This window comes from Apodemus sylvaticus, chromosome 7, assembly GCF_947179515.1.
Source record: "Apodemus sylvaticus chromosome 7, mApoSyl1.1, whole genome shotgun sequence".
NCBI classification, from domain to species: domain Eukaryota; kingdom Metazoa; phylum Chordata; class Mammalia; order Rodentia; family Muridae; genus Apodemus; species Apodemus sylvaticus.
The window spans coordinates 36105485-36121684 of NC_067478.1; the positions used below are offsets into that span (position 1 = coordinate 36105485).

Consider the following 16200-nt stretch of genomic DNA (forward strand, 5'->3'; position numbering starts at 1 on the left):
GTCCCACCAACAGTATCTATGGCTTAATCTTCCTTGTGCTGTGAAATAGGTTACATGGCGATTACCCGGATCAATCTTTCAGGGAACCACAGTGGTTTGTCTTGATCCTGTGGAAAGACACAAACAGACCCTCTTGACCAGATTAACATTTGCCCGTCAAAATATCCTTCCACATCACTTGTCCCTTTTCAGTGGTATCAGGATAAGCATGACGCTCAGCAGCGGAGCGCCCTTGTATATCTAACTGAAAAAATTCAAAGTCAGAAGAGCAAGAGAGACACGTTCTTTAGGGGTTCTGCCTTGGCCAATTCCCCCTTTTTGTTTAAGAAGACATTCTTTGAACGTGCGATGGGCACGTTCGATGATACCCTGATCCTGAGTATTATAGGGTAAGACATGTACTAATGAAATTCCCATAACTTGGCAGAAGGCAACAAAGGATGAAGAAGTATATGCTGGACCGTTATCGGTTTTCAGAGAGTTGGGCATACCCCATGCACTCCAAGCCTCCAGGCAGTGAGCAATAACATGTTTAGTAGCCTCTCCACTATGGAGGGAGGCAAAAATTACACCAGAGGCAGTATCTATAGAAACATGCACAAATCTTAATCTTCTGAATTCTGGTATATGAGTCACACCCATCTGCCAAACATGCAAAGGGTGCAAGCCTCGTGGATTAACACCTACCTAAAGAGGCTTGAGGAAGTAAAGGGGCACAGGCGGTACAACTTTTTACTATATCCCTGGCTTCTGCCCTAGTCATCTTAAATTTAGCTATTAACATCTTTGAATTTACCTGAAAATTGGGATGAAACTTTTGGGATGGACTCTCTGCTCCAGAGTTGCGAATGTACAGTCAATGCCTTGTGAACACCTCCAAAGGATAAATACCTCAGACCCTTCTCCCAAAAGTCATAAAATGAGTACAGGCTGCTTCGTCAGAAACACAATTCCTTGCTTCACACCTCAACAGGCCTGTCAATCTTAAGTCTACAATAAGCACAGCATTTTTCTTTAAAACAACTTTTTTTCTTCTTTTTCTTTTTTTTTTTTTGCATTTTTTATTCGATATAATTTATTTACATTTCAAATGATTTCCCCTTTTCTAGCCCCCCCCACTCCCCGAAAGTCCCATAAGCCCCCTTCTCTTCCCCTGTCCTCCCATGCACCCCTTCCCACTTCCCTGTTCTGGTTTTGCTGAATACTGTTTCACTGAGTCTTTCCAGAACCAGGGGCCACTCCTCCTTTCTTCTTGTACCTCATTTGATGTGTGGATTATGTTTTGGGTATTCCAGTTTTCAAGGTTAATATCCACTTATTAGTGAGTGCATACCATGATTCACCTTTTAAGTCTGGTTTACCTCACTTAGTATGATATTCTCTAGCTCCATCCATTTGCCTAAGAATTTCATGAATTCATTGTTTCTAATGGCTGAATAGTACTCCATTGTGTAGATATACCACATTTTTTGCATCCACTCTTCTGTTGAGGGATACCTGGGTTCTTTCCAGCATCTGGCAATTATAAATAGGGCTGCTATGAACATAGTAGAACATGTATCCTTATTACATGGTGGGGAGTCTTCTGGGTATATGCCCAGGAGTGGTATAGCAGGATCTTCTGGAAGTGAGGTGCCCAGTTTTTGGAGGAACCGCCAGACTGATTTCCAGAGTGGTTGTACCAATTTGCAACCTCATCAGCAGTGGAGGAGTGTTCTTCTTTCTCCACACCCTCTGCAACACCTGCTGTCTCCTGAATTTTTAATCTTAGCCATTCTGACTGGTGTAAGATGAAATCTTAGGGATTTTTTGATTTGCATTTCCCTAATGACTAATGAAGTTGAGCATTTTTTAAGATGCTTCTCCGCCATCCGAATTTCTTCAGGTGAGAATTCTTTGTTTAACTCTGTACCCCATTTTTTAATAGGGTTGTTTGGTTTTCTGGAGTCTAACTTCCTGAGTTCTTTATATATATTGGATATTAGCCCTCTATCTGATGTAGGATTGGTGAAGATCTTTTCCCAATTTGTTGGTTGCCGATTTGTCCTCTTGATGGTGTCCTTTGCCTTACAGTGGCCATAGGTGTGTGGGTTCATTTCAGAATCTTCAATCCTGTTCCATTGATCCTCCTGCCTGTCACTGTACCAATACCATGCAGTTTTTAACACTATTGCTCTGTAGTATTGCTTGAGGTCAGGGATACTGATTCCCCCAGATTTTCTTTTGTTGCTGAGAATAGTTTTAGCTATCCTGGGTTTTTTGTTGTTCCAGATGAATTTGATAATTGCTCTTTCTAACTCTGTGAAGAATTGATTTGGGATTTTGATGGGTATTGCATTGAATCTGTATATTGCTTTTGGCAAAATGGCCATTTTAACTATATTGATTCTACCGATCCATGAGCATGGGAGGTTTTCCCATTTTTTGAGGTCTTCTTCCATTTCCTTCTTCAGAGTCTTGAAGTTCTTGTCATACAGATCTTTCACATGTTTGGTAAGAGTCACCCCAAGATACTTTATACTGTTTGAGGCTATTGTGAAGGGGGTCATTTCCCTAATTTCTTTCTCAGCCTGCTTATCCTTTGAGTATAGGAAGGCCACTGATTTGCTTGAGTTGATTTTATAACCTGCCACTTTGCTGAAGTTGTTTATCAGCTGTAGGAGCTCTCTAGTGGAGTTCTTTGGGTCACTTAGGTAGACAATCATGTCGTCTGCAAATAATGATAGTTTGACTTCTTCCTTTCCAGTTTGTATCCCTTTGACCTCCTTATGTTGTCAAATTGCCCGAGCTAGTACCTCAAGTACAATATTGAAAAGATAAGGAGAAAGGGGGCAGCATTGTCTGGTCCCTGATTTCAGTGGGATTGCTTCAAGTTTCTCTCCATTTAGTTTGATGCTGGCTACCGGTTTGCTGTATATTGCTTTTACTATGTTTAGGTATGGGCCTTGAATTCCTGTTATCTCCAAGACTTTAAGCATGAAGGGATGCTGAATTTTGTCAAATGCTTTTTCAGCATCCAATGAAATGACCATGTGGTTTTGTTCTTTGAGTTTGTTTATGTAGTGGATTGTATTGATGGATTTCCGTATTTCGAACCAACCCTGCATTCCCGGGATAAAGCCTACTTGATCATGGTGGATGATCGTTTTGATGTGTTCTTGGATTCGGTTGGCAAGAATTTTATTGAGTATTTTTGCATCGATGTTCATAAGGGAAATTGGTCTGAAGTTCTCTTTCTTTGTTCGATCTATTTGTGGCTTTGGTATCAGCGTAATTGTGGCTTCGTAGAAGGAATTGGGTAGTGTTCCTTCTGTTTCTATTTTGTGGAATAGTTTGAAGAGTATTGGTGTTAACTCTTCTTTGAAGGTCTGGTAGAATTCTGCACTGAAGCCATCTGGTCCTGTCCTTTTTTTGGTTGGAAGACTTTCTATGACTCCTTCTATTTCTTTAGGCATTATGGGACTGTTTAGATTGTCTAGTTGGTCCTGATTTAATTTTGGTATTTGGTATCTGTCAAGGAAATTGTCCATTTCCTCGAGATTCTCCAGTTGTGTTGAGTACAGGCTCTTGTAGTAGGATCTGATGATTTTTTGGATTTCCTCAGTTTCTGTTGTAATATCTCCCTTTTCATTTCTAAGTTTGTTCATTTGGATACTTTCTCTGTGCCCTTTGGTCAGTCTGGCTAAGGGTTTATCTATCTTGTTGATTTTCTCAAAGAACCAGCTCCTGGTTATGTTGATTTTTTGTATGGTTCTCTTTGTTTCTACTTGATTGATTTCGGCCCTGAGTTTGATGATTTCCTGCCTTCTACTCCTCCTGGGCGAATTAGCTTCTTTTTGTTCTAGGGCTTTCAGGTGTGTCATTAAGCTGGTAATGTATGCTCTCTCCATTTTCTTTTTGGAGGCACTCAGGGCTATGAGTTTTCCTCTTAGCACTGCTTTCATTGTATCCCATAGATTTGGGTATGTTGTGTTTTCATTTTCATTGTGTTCTAAAAAGTCTTTAATTTCTTTCTTTATTTCTTCCTTGACCAAGGTATCATTGAGTAGAGTATTGTTCAGTTTCCACGTGTATGTGGGTTTTCTGTTGTTTCTGGTGCTATTGAAGACCACTTTTACTCCATAGTGATCAGATAGGAGGCATGGGATTAGTTCTATCTTCTTATATTTGTTGAGGTTTGTCTTGTGACCTGGCTAGGAAACTGCATCCAGCCCTGAGAGTGCTTGCTTCCTGCCTTTCCACTTGGGCCTTTTTCTAATACTTGAATCTTTTGTCTAAACCTGGATTCTGTGCCTGACATTGGATGCCATTTGTAACCATGGGCTTTTCCATTCTTGTCCAGTTCTGGAAATAATGACTCTGAGACTTAATTATATTTGAATAAACAAGGCCTAGGCCATAAGCTTGGGCATATTTCCCAGTTAGCTTGTAACTTAATGTCTTAATCAGGGTTTCTATTCCTGCACAAAATCATCACCAAGAAGCAAGTTGGGGAGGAAAGGGTTTATTCAGCTTCCACTTCCACACAGCTGTTCATCACTAAAGGAAGTCAGGACTGGAACTCAAGCAGGTCAGGAAGCAGGAGCTGATGCAGAGGCCATGGAGACATATTCCTTACTGCCCCACAGCTGGATCTCATGGAGGCACTTCCCCAACTGAAGCTCCTTTCTCTGTGGTAACTCCAGCCTATGTCAAGTTGACACAAAAAACCAGCCAGTACAATTGACCCCTTGTCAACTAGACACACAAACACATCATTATTAAGCCTCAACTCTTACTTTCTTATTCATCCCCAAGATCTAAATAACTTTAAAAGTCCCACAGTCTTTACATTTTAAAAGTTCAATCCCTTTAAAATGTCCAATATCTTTTAAAATCCAAAGTCTTTTAAAACTTCAAAGTCTCTTAACTGTGGGCACCACTAAAATACTTTCTTCCTTCAAGAGGGAAAATATCAGGGCACAGTCGCAATCAAAAGCAAAACTCAAACTCCAGTGGTTCAATACAATCTTCCAGGCTCCTCCAAGGGCTTGGGTCACTTCTCCAGCTCTGCCCTTTGTAGCACACATCTTGTCTTCTAGGCTCCAGCTATCTGTACTCCACTGCTGCTGCTGTTCTTGGTCATCGCATGCCACTGGCAACCCGAATGTAACTCTGTCTTCCGCTATAACTAGGCTTCACCAATAGCCTCTCCTAGGCTCTCTTCATGGTGCCAAGCCTCAACTCCTATGCATGACCGCTTTCAGTTCTGGACCATCAATTGCAACTGAGGTTGCACCTTCACCAATGGCCTTCTGCGGCCTCTCACAGTGCCAATCCTCAGCTGCTCTTCATGACCCCTTCATGCCTTCAAAACCAGTACCACCTGGGTGACTCTTACACAGTACCAAGTCCAGCTACAGCACAAAATACAACTGTGGCTATCACTGGAACACACTCTCTGTGCTCTCAGAAAAGATTTCACTTCAGTGATGTTGGTCTCTTCTTAATCACTGCTAATTTCTTAGCTTTAGCCAGTACACTTAATTAACCCATTTATTCTATTCTATGAATGCCTCATGGCTGGTTACCTCTTCTCAGTGTTGTGTGTCTGTCTCCTCAGGGTCTGGGTCATATCTCTTCCCTGCCAGATTCTATCTCAGAGTTCTGTCTCCCTACTGGAACTCCCACCTATTTTCTGCCTCAGCTCATTGGCCAGACAGCTTTTTTTTTATTGACAGGTGATGCGTCCATACAGTACACAGAGCTTCTCTCTGCAATGTATAGGACTATTACTCTGGTGTGTGGTTGTTTGTGTGGCTGAGGCAGGGTTTTGAAAGAGAGTTGCACTATGCCAGATTAAGCAAAGATTATTCTTTCAAAGGCTTCTGAGGGAAGGGGAATTCATGTAGGAAGCAGGTTTGGTAAACATTCATCCTAATTTGCATAACTGAGGTGCAAGAGTGGGGCATATATGACTTAATGACAAGGGTCACTCTTTCTTTTTTTTCATCTTTTTTTTAAATTGAATATCGTCTTCATTTACATTGCCAATGGGAAAACCTTTCTTGATATCCCCCTCCTCTAAGAACCCCAAACCATCCCCCTCTTCCTTCCCCCTGCCTCTACATATATGCCTCTCCACCCAACACACTCTCTCTTCCTCCCCACTTTGTTTCCCTTCGTTCAGGCCTCTGTTAAGGGTCACTCTTTCTTTGGGAAAGAGTGTAGATGTTTTATCTGGGTTCTTCCCAGCCCCAATGCTCCCAGAAATAAGACTCAGACTCAAAATACCTTGGCCATATAGCTAGGGTCAACTCTGACTAGATCATAATTTAGATAACCCAATTTTTTAACATACATTCTGCCACCTGGCTGGTTACCTGTGCTCAGGTACCATGCATCCATCTCCTCACATCTTCTCAGGCCAATCTTATCATCTGTCTCTATCCCAGAATTTCTTCTGTCTCCTCGTGTCCAACTTCCTATTTTCTGCCTAAGCCAAAAACTGTAAGCTTTTTTTCTTTTTCTTTTCTTTTTTTTTTTTTTTTTTTCTGAAACAGGGTTTCTCTGTGCAGTCCTGGCTGTCCTGGAACTCACTCTGTAGACCAGGCTGGCCTCGAACTCATAAATCCGCCTGTCTCTGCCTCCCAGAGTGCTGGGATTACAGGCGTGCACCACCACCGCCCGATTGACTGTAAGCTTTTTAATTGACAGGTGATACATCCATACAATACACAAGATATTCTCTCTACAATTCCCCCTTTTAGTCCAATAAGAGGATCTTTTCATTTAAAATATAAACTGAATAACAATTATGAGACAATTTTGGTAACTCTTTGGTAGGATTTGCTTTCATAATGTTCAGTCCACAGTATTTGGCAATTAAAGAAAAAAATTTTTTTCATCCTACGAATTATCTGTCCTATCTTGGTGTATTCAGAGTTTTGTGCCTAACTCAAATTTTATCCTAATTTGCATTACCAACCAAAAACATCCTTTTAGACCTACAACATCTTCTTAAATCCTAAATATCTCAAGCTTAAATGTGAGACTCTGTAGTTTTCACCCCATCAGAGACCTGAGAAGGAATAAAAATTTAACTGAGTATACAGGAAGGGCAAGGACATAGCTTCCCCAAAATTAGAGAAATGACAGAGACAGTTGGATGCCTGGACACGCCCCAGTAATGTTTCTATAACTTTGGAGCATCCATCTTCAGCCTTTGGCCCAGAGAATCTAACAGACTTATGTGAAGCAGGAATTATGAAGGACTTGGCTTACTCGGTCTTGGCAGAGCTTGACAGTTGGCTTTTCTGTGTCCCTTTGTCCTTTCTGGACAGCATTTGCCTGTAGTTGAAGTATGGGCATTTTCTTTGCCCAGTGGGTAGCTTGACACAATTGAGTCACCTCCACATGGATCTTATGGATGCTCATCATCATACGTGACGTCAAATGGGGGACTTTCGGGAGCTGACTTGTCTTATAGTCAAGAGATCTTTTAATAATGCAATAATTTTATATGGCATATGCTGTAGATCTCTGAGGTTTTTGAAGACCAGCTATCCACTTATAATATATCTGAATTGTCCAACATTGTTTATTCTTAGCTATTTACTATCTGAAAATACCTTGAAAACACCTTATTGTAATTAACTAGACTAGTATTTAATATGACCATTGGTGTATTATATAACCTTATAACCATGTATGTATCATAACCATCCCTAAAAGTTTGTAACTTGCAGTTTTTAATCATCCCTAACAGTTTTTTTAATAGCAGTCCTTTCAAAAGGACTAGAACTTTTGCACTGCATCTTTAAGAATTATATAAGTACAATACCTCAAATAAACATTAAGAACATATATACAATGTGGGTATCAAAGTATCCTTAAATTTATATCAGAATAAAATAACCCATGCCAATGTATCAAAAATAAACTTATTTTTGTATCAATATACACAATCCTGTACCAATGTCAGATTATGACTGTAAATGTTGTTTGGCTTAAGAGTAGATTCAATAATCTACCCTTATATATCTAACAACAATAACTACTATTACTACTACCCCCACCGCAACCTCCTCCTCCTCCTCCTTCTCCTCCTCCTTCTTCTTCTTTTTTCCTTTTTAAGACAGGGTTTTTCTGTATAGCCCTGGCTGTCCTGGAACTCACTCTGTAGACCAGGCCGTCCTAGAACGCAGAAATCCACCTGGCTCTGCCTCCCATGTGCTGAGATTAAAGGCATATGCTACCACTGCCCGACTATATCTAACTTCTTATAATGCTTCTCTACCCCCCCTTTTTTTCAACCCCCTTTCCCTTACCCAAGAAAGAAAGAAAGTGAAAAGGAAAGGAAAAAGAAATCCCTGAATCTAACCTTCCTATTTTGTTCCCTCCCTATCCAAGACCATAATTATTTGTAACCATCCCCCTTTAAAAGACAACAAACATCTGACAGCTATTGAATGATGAAAGTTCCTTTACCCCACTTTTGGGAATGGGGTGAAGTTTGCTTATAATTGTTTCCAGTTGATTTTAGATATAGAATTTGTTTTGGGGGGCCTGAGACAATTTAAAAAAGTGGTTAGTCTTAAAGAAGCTAGATGTAGCAGTTGTTGTCCAGTCTCTGTATGCTGAGAAAGTGCAGGCTTAAATGAAGTCCCAGTTGGAATCGTCTGAAAGGCTGGACCAAGTGAGATAGCTGTTCTGAAGCTGTCCCAGATGCAAGTCTTTAGAGGAAACCAGCTTCTATGTAGTTGAGGTAGGATCAGGCAGGGAGGTGGAATAGCAAGTCTCAGCATCTCAGCATCCTTGAGGGTGAATCTTGTCAGGACTGTGTTCTGGGTTGTTTTTTTCTGTGAACATAAAACTTTTAGAGGTAATATATATTTCTATATTAATATAATATGTGGAATGTCCAACATGCACAGATCAGTTAAAGATGATTTTTTATTTCTTGTTTGAGCAGGTTTATGAGCTAGTTTGATCATATATCCAAACTGCAATATAAATCTTCATTCATGCTATATGAAAGGATAGAATGATAGATCTTGAAGACTCTGTAGTCAGTAAGATCCATTGGTATGACTAGGTGAAGTTCTTGTTAGAGACATTTTTTTGTCTTCCCAGTGTCAAGGCTGATCCATGTAGAGGGATCAGGAAATCATGTTACAGATTCTGTTTGGTCTTTTTGATTTCCTTTTTCCTATCTGTAGTCAAGATCTTCATGGTGTCTTCCTCTATCAAATCTTATTATTTTATCGGTTTGGATGAAATCCATAATTTTTCTTTTCCTGTATGAACATATGCAAAGTTCCTTCCCCAGAGTAACACATTTCATGCTCTCTATTTTGAAGTTAATATATCTTTGAAATAAACAGGCTGATATAATTCAGTTTTTTTATATATTCTGGTGGCTTCCATGGCTATTGTTTTTTGTTTATTAGCATTTAAGAAATTTTAAGCTAATAAAGCATTTTGTAATCTATCTTTGGGTTCTTTGATAGTCCTGTTTATTAAGCATTTCTTTTAAAGTACAGTTGGAACTTTCAATGACTATTTGTTCTGTAGGATTGTTGGTATACCTGTAATATGCTTTATTTATTAATATGTAAAGTTTTAAATTTTTACTAGTGTCATACGCTGGAGCATTGTCAGTTTTAATTTGTATAGGTATTCCCATAATTGTCGTAACTTCTAATAAACACATAATGGCAGAATCAGTCCACTTGTTGAATAAACAAGAAGTCAATTTGGAATCATCCTGAATAAGTTCAGCAGTTTCTATATGGGAAAAAACACTTTATGCATATTTAGAGTTAGTTACTATATTAAGAGATTCTTGAAAAATCTAATTATGCCATAAGTATTTCATATGATCCTGATTTTATCCTGATTCATAAGGATTTTTAACCACCTTACTTATATCTTCTGACTTATATCCTGCCTTTCCTGATTTATTTGCATCAGTGTAAAATGTAAGTGCTCCAGAAATTGGAATTCTTTTTATTATACAGGGGAAGATCCAATTAGTTCTTTTTACAAATTGAAGCCACTTGCCTTTTGGTTATTTATTGTTAATTTCATCTAAAAATTACTTCAGACTCTTTGCCAAAGTTCATCTTGTGCCCATTGTGAGGCAATCTCAGCATTGGTAAAAGGTGCCACAATCTCAGGTGGATCCATTCCAGAGAGTTGACAAAGTCACACTTTTCCCTTTAGAATCAATTCAGAAACCTTTTCTGTATAGGTTTTTAATTTTTTTACGCTGTTTGTGTACTAAAAATATCTATTCTAAGGTTAAAATCTTCCCTTTGTGTAAGAATTCCTGTGGGAGAATGAATAGAAGGGACAATAGCTGGGGTGCAGGTGATCTTTGGGTAATGATCTAGCTGTGTATTCTATAGTTTCTTCTCTGTCAAAACCAACTCTTTTTCATCCTCAGCTGATAATTTCTTGGGCTATTTAAGTCTTTATCACCATGTAAGGTATGAAATAACATAGTTTATGAGTTTCTGAATGCAAATAGACCTGACTTTTTCAATGTAACTCTTACCTAATATTTTTTATAATTGTTTCATAATTGTTACTGCTGTGTGTTGTTTATTATTATAAGAAAAGAGTCTTCTATTAGACAAAAGGGGAAAATGTAGACTTACACTGTGTAATGTTTACCCTTCAAATGCAAATTTCTTTGCCCTTGTTTCAATCATGACACAGTATAAAAATGCTTATACTAAGGATGTCCTGTATTAAGTTTCTGTAAACAATTCTTACCATTTATTCTCTGCCCGACAATAAATGATGATCACCCAATGGCTGGACAGAATAGAGAATAGTGAGACATCAGCTATTAAGGTGCAGATTTAAAGAAATACTGATTTTTCTGAGTGATTATTGAGAAATAGTATGAAGTAAAGAAATACAGCCACTGGATTAATTCACAGATGATATTTATATTAAATATAATTCATTTACGCAAGAGAATGGGAATTATATAGCACAACCCATACAACAGGACATCAGTCAGGCTCCCTCCAACTCCTAGGAGGTAGCGCGAGGCATGGGTATGTTTATATTCACCTGCAGTCCTATTTGATTAAGGCCTGGTTACCTGAGTAGTCTGGGTTCTCTTACACCACCAGTAAAAGTTTTAATTTTAATATTATGAGGTAGTACATTAACCAATAACATCAGGTTTTTTTTTTTTACTTTCTTATACTATATAAACAAGGTATATTATAATGAAAAATACACATGAGAGCCTTCTACCCCTTAAGAGAAGCTAGTCTTCATGTTCCTTTTTACAAGCTTAGAATAAATTGATTGAGGAGAAATGTGCTGTTACAGGAGTTGGTGTCATTTGAGGATGTCACTGTGAAGTTCACCTGGGAGAAGTGGCAAAATTTCAACAATGCTCAGAAGATGCTGTACAGGAGTGTGATGCTGGAGATGTATAGTAGCCGGCTGTCACTGGGTAAGTCTCAGAGCAAGCACCTTCCCTGCATTTGTAAGGTTGAGGGCTAAGGTTCAAGGCCTTGTATGATTATTCACTGCTCTCTAGTGAAAGGTCCACATTTGCACTTTTGTTGCCTAGATCTTAAAACCTGGTTTTCTCTTTCTTATTATCAGAATTTTTCCAAGTCCTACATTATTTCCTATTAACAGTGCAATGCATCCCTAAACCTGAGTTGATCTTCAAATTGGAACAGGGAGAGGGGCCATGGACAGCAGAAGAACCTGCAAACAAGACTCTGCCAGGTTGGTTGTTGGTCCATGTGGAGGGGGAGACTGTGTATAACAAAGGTTGGCCATATCATCAGTTTATCTCTCAGTTCTGTATCTGAGGGCTGAAACATGTTTGTTATATAGTCTGCAAGGAGAGTTCTCTTGCATATGTTCGTGCACTTCAATTTAATGAAATATTTTAGACCCTCCCCCAGCCTCCCATCTATCTTGACTTCTGTAATTTGATGTTTTTTTCTGGTACTTTTTCTTTTTCATAGCTTCACTTGACTCTTGCACTCCAGGCTCATGGGGATTTTGTTTTCAGACATATTTCATGTGCTTGTTTTTGTTTTAGCACAGTCTAATGAGGCAGATTTCAAGTGCTAGTTCTTAAATATATTTTATATAAAATAAAAATGTAAAAATAGCTAGGCGGTAGTGGCGCACACCTTTAATCCCAGTACTCAGGAGGCAGAGGCAGGTGGATTTCTGAGTTCGAGTCCAGCGTGGTGTACAGAGTGAGTTCCAGGACAGCCAGCGCTACACAGAGAAACCCTGTCGCAAAAAAACAAAACAAACAAAAAAAAATATGAAAGTAATGTCCTTACTTCATGGAATTAATTTCAACAAAGACAAATAAGTTTATTTGTACTGAGGAATCACAAACAAGTATATGTAATGTTGAACCAGAGTATAGTGAGTAACAGATGGTGTTTAAAGTTATAGAGTATTTCACTTACGAAGTTGATGAGATAATACAGAAACAGATTTAGAAGTTAGGCTGTGAGCTATGATGTAAGAAATCATAAGAAGAACCCATAGGATGGGGCATTTCCAGTTGAGAAAGAATCAAGAGCTTTTTTGTTGCAAAGAGAAGTGAGACAAATTTTTTCTTTTTTCTTTCTTTATTTCTCTTTCTTTCTTTCATTCTTTTTTTCTTTCTTTCTTTTTTTCTTTTTTCTTTTTCTTTTTTTCTTTCTTTTTTTTTTTTTTTTTTTTTTGGAGGCAAGGTTTCTTTGTGTAGCCTTGGCTATCGTAGAATTCACTCTGTAGATCAGGCTGGCATTGAACTCAGAAATTCACCTGCTTGTGCTTCCCAGTTTTTTTTCTTTTAAAATTTTATTTATTTATTATATGTAAGTACACTGTAGCTGTCTTCAGATAGCCTAGAAGAGGGCATCGGATCTCATTACAGATAGTTGTGAACCACCTTGTGGTTTCTGGGATTTGCACTCAGGACCTTCAGAAAAGCAGTCAGTGCTCGTAAGTACTGAGCTATCTCTCCAGCCCCAAAAGATAAGTTTTCAAGTTGAAGAACTCAAGCTTCTTTTTTTTTTTCTTTCTTTCTTTCTTTCTTTTTTTGGATGAGGGTTGAAATTTCAATATAGCACTTGTTTAATTTTTCTTCTATCATTCTAAAGCAACAAAGATAATGAGGAATTGTAGAAGCCAATTTTTATGAAACTCAGAGAAGTCAAGTCTCTGAAATGTGCCAACATCCTTTAGAATTGATGAATTACTAGATGCTGGTGCATGCATCACCACTTTGGAGGCAAATGTTAGGGCTCATCATTATCACAAGTAGCCACATATTTTAGAGAAGATGTACAGCATACATGTTTTTCCAGAATGGTAAACAGGAGTTTCCTTGTATTTATTTTGGTTCAGAAAAGAGCAGGACATGTTGTTCAATTGAGCCCTCAAACTGGAATGTTTTGGGTGGAAGTAGAAAGAAGAAATTTAAGGTTTGAAATACTCATAGTCTGTTGTCATTTGTAATAACTCTAAGCATACAAGATGCAAATTTGTGGCCATAATGGAAACTTCAGGCTAGGAAGTAGCCTATCAGAGTTTGCTCATAATCTGCAAAGAGGATGTCCTAGAAATTATTGCCTCTTTTAGACCAGAATAAAGAAAATGACAGAAAGAAAAGGTCATCACTATCATATATTAAAGTATATATGTGACTAGAACCTGTAAAAAATGTAACCATTCTCTGAGTAGAAAACTATACCTAGCAATTGATGGATATTTTAACAAAATACTTCTTCAAAAAAATAAAATGAAACAATACTTTACTAATAAATTAATACTAGGAAACTTACCAGTGTATTTCAGTATGTTAAATTAGAGGAGTAAGCTAAAGTTTATAAGCTAATACTTACTCTGATTTTAATAACAGTACGTACTAGTAGGCTAGAAATTGTTTTTTTCATAAACATGAGAATTCCATTAGAAATTCTTAAAAATAATTTATCGAAAGTTCTTTTGTTTGTTTGTTTGTTTGTTTGTATTTTTAGTCTTCTGCAGTGTGGGTGGCATAATTGAGACTAACCAGAAGAGTTGAGAGAGACATTTGTGGCAAGTTACCTCCAACAGCCAAAATAAAGCAACTGAGGAAGCAGAGGGATTAGAAAACACTTTTTATTTATACTCCATGAATATTTCAAGTTTTGTTGTAAGTAATAGAAACTGTTCAGGAGTGAAGCCTAGGAGTTGAGTGGATATCTGAATACACATCTCTCTTTGGAGCCTCATGGATTGTGTGCTGGAGAGCAATATAATGGCTGTTATGTAGCAGGGAAATCCATCAGATGTCCTGTGCAGTTGGGTCAGCATTCCAAGATTCTAACTGGACAGCAGGAATTTGAATATATCGGAGAAGGGAAAGATACAAAGGATGGAAAATTATTGAAAAAAGTTACTCCATCTAAGAGACTTCAAATGGGACTGACTTCTTGCAAGCATAATGAGTGTAACCAAGTTTCTGTTCAGTCAGATGCCATGACTAAGATAGGGAAGGCAACTTTCAGTAAGAAGTGTAAACTCACTAAACACCAAGCAACAAACTCAGTGAGAAAAATCTTGTAAATACCTTGAAAGTAGGAAAACCTTTACCAGTGAATTAGACCTTATAGTATATCAGAGGACACATAACCAGAAAGAAAGACCATGTATGTACCCAGTGTGAGAAACCTTTTAGCACTAAATCTTCCCTTACTATTCATCAAAGAATTCACACAGGAGAAAAGACCTATGGATGTAGTGAATGTGATAAAACTTTCAGACAAAAGTCATCTCTCATTGTACATGAGAGAACTCACACTGGAGAGAAACCCTTTGAATGCTGTGAGTGTGGTAAAGCCTTCCAACATAAGTGGTACCTCAAAATGCACCAGAGAACTCATACTGGGGAGAAACCATATGAGTATAAAGAATGTGGAAGAGCCTTTCTAAAGAAGTCATACCTCAGAATGCATCAGGGAACTCACAAGAGTGATAAACCATATGGGTATGAGAAATGTGGGAAAACGTTCCATAACAGGTTATACTTCAATGTGCATCATAGAACTCACAATGGCGAGAAGCCCTATATGTGCAGTGAGTGTGGAAAAGCCTTTTACCAGAAGTCAGACCTCAGGAGGCATCAGAGGATCCACAACAGTGAGAAATTACATGAATGTAAAGAATGTGGAAAAGCCTTTCAAAATAAGTCATACCTCAAAACTCACCAGAAGGTTCACACAGGTGAGAAACCATATGAGTGTAAAGAGTGTGGGAAAGCATTTCAAAACAAGTCATATCTCAACAAGCACCAGATAATTCACACAGGTGAAAAGCCCTATGAATATAATAAATGTGGGAAAACGTTTCAGTGGAAGTTAGTCCTCCGTAAGCATCACAGAATCCACACAGGTGAAAATCCCTATGAATGCATTCAGTGTGGAAAAATGTTTGGCTACAAATCATCCCTCATTGTACATGAGTTGATTCATTCTGGGGAGAAACCTTATGGATGTAATGTGTGTAGAAAAACCTTTTCACAGAAATCAAACCTAAGCAGGCATCAGAGAACTCACCGGCATGGGAAGCTATGTTAGGAATGGATATGGATGTGGTTCATGTTCTGCCTCTCATGTGGAGGTGCACAGCAGCCAGTACACTGGCTTGTAGAAGACAAGGAGAAGTCAAGGACAGGGGTTTGCAGTCTGGGTTCCTCTTGGGGTGTCAGACACTGTTGCTTGTCAGGCTGGAAGGGTGAAAATAGTACAGGAGAGGAAGGAACTTAGTCTGGTTTGGAGCTAGTGACAGAGGGACAGAAGGAGAGAGGTCTTCTTCAGGAGTTTTAATGTTATGTCTCCTTTTAGGTGAAGACCTTCCCTGAGGTGACCATTAACGAAGAAGCTCTCTGAGATGATCTTAGCTTGTTTGTATTGCTTTGTTGGGGGTAGATGCGAGCACATAGGTTTTATTCTGGGTGAACAAAGGATTATGTAATGTTTGGGAACAATGTAAGAATATCCAGGAAGGGAAGGTCATTGGCTGAAAGCTAAGTTTATTGAGATACCTCATTAGTATGGATAGGCGGTCCAGATGCTATGCTACATGGCAAGCACCAATCCCTAACAAGATGATACTCTTATGTTTGCAGACAGGAGCAAGTTGTCCTCTGAGAGGTTCCACTGAGCAACTGACTCAGACAGAGAC

At 38.6% G+C, this 16200-nt stretch overlaps 1 pseudogene; it reads left to right on the forward strand.

Annotated features, from left to right (window-relative positions):
• The first annotated feature begins 348 nt into the window (after window positions 1–348).
• LOC127689663 (zinc finger protein 73-like) lies at window positions 349–15593 on the forward strand (annotated as a pseudogene).
• The last annotated feature ends 607 nt before the right edge of the window (window positions 15594–16200 follow it).